Consider the following 1,405-nt stretch of genomic DNA (forward strand, 5'->3'; position numbering starts at 1 on the left):
AAGAAGAAGAAGAAGAAGAAGAAGAAGAAGAAGAAGAAGAAGGAGAAGGAGAAGGAGAAGGAGGAGAAGAAGAAGAAGAAGAAGAAGAACGGGTGGTAGTTTAGAATAAGAAGATGAGTGAAAAATAAAATAGGGAAAAAAAGAAGGAAAATGTAAGCCGTTTAATGAGGCGACTTTATGATAAGTTACAGAATAACGTTTGTCCCCTCGGTTTGTTTCCATGGCAACAGTCTCCCAACACCCATTTAACCACCCGGATTAATGGAGATATCCATCCATGTACCGGTAATTCAATGAAATATTCATTCGTCCCGCAAGGTTGTTTGCCTTTTGTAGGCCTTCGCTTTTGTGTTTCCTTTTCATAATAATACAATGTACTATCAAAATTATTATTACTAAGCTACTATTACTACTAATGTTATTGTTATGTTGAACATTCTTACTAATGCTTCTGCTGCTCCTCCTCCCCCAACATTCATCATGCAACATATTTAGTGTCACGATAAGCACTGGAATATATGTTTTACAAAATAAAATACAATAAAATACAATAAAATACAATAAAATACAATGTACTTGCCGTCAACAAACGCGTCCGTTTTAATTAGAAACAGGTACAATGAGATGCATGTACTTGGAATGGTAGGTTTTTGTCATCACCTCGATTAAACAAAGCGCGAAGAAGCCAGTGTGCGTTTTCAGTAAAGAGCTAGATCTATATCAAATCACTGCTATGAATAATGAACAATTTGGAACGAAAGCATGAGAAACTAATGAAAGGGCGGTAAATACGAACCCCCGCTTCTCAAGCACAGAGGCGAAACGGGGTGTGGTACCTCGGTACAAACGGAGATCGACCAACAATTTGCGGGCCAGCTCTGGTCATGGAGGGGTCACGGATTCTCCTGTGTGTTGTAAAAAGCCGTGCGCGTTCGCTATAATCAGTGATTGCTATCACTGTCACTAGCAATTTTATTGCACTACGTTTTTCAAGCACTTCGAGGCCACGTTCTTTACTCTCAGTCAGTAGTCAGTGCGATGGAATCATAACCTCTTGGGAAAGGTCCGTGAGTGAGGGCAGGACTTTGGTTTTTACGCTTTCGGGTAAAAAGCTGTCAGTGTGAAACTATGGCGCCCGTTCTCTCAACTGTAGCGGAGTGAATCTATTACGCTGAAGACAAAGCTTGGAGACTACGACTATGTCAGAAGCTAGTTCATCGTTCTGACTGATTGGTCTTCCTTCTGTTTGCAATTATAGAGAATTGAGCTCTACATTGCTGGTGAGGGAATTGTGTTAAAGCTTTCAGTGAAGAGTCGTCTGGTGACACTGTCGTCTGGGTGAAACCGTTAAACTGTTGGTATGTGTGTGTGTGTGTTTGTATGTGTGTTTGTGTGTGTGTGTATA

This window comes from Aplysia californica, unplaced genomic scaffold (genome assembly GCF_000002075.1).
Source record: "Aplysia californica isolate F4 #8 unplaced genomic scaffold, AplCal3.0 scaffold00124, whole genome shotgun sequence".
In the NCBI taxonomy this organism is placed as follows: Eukaryota; Metazoa; Mollusca; class Gastropoda; order Aplysiida; family Aplysiidae; genus Aplysia; species Aplysia californica.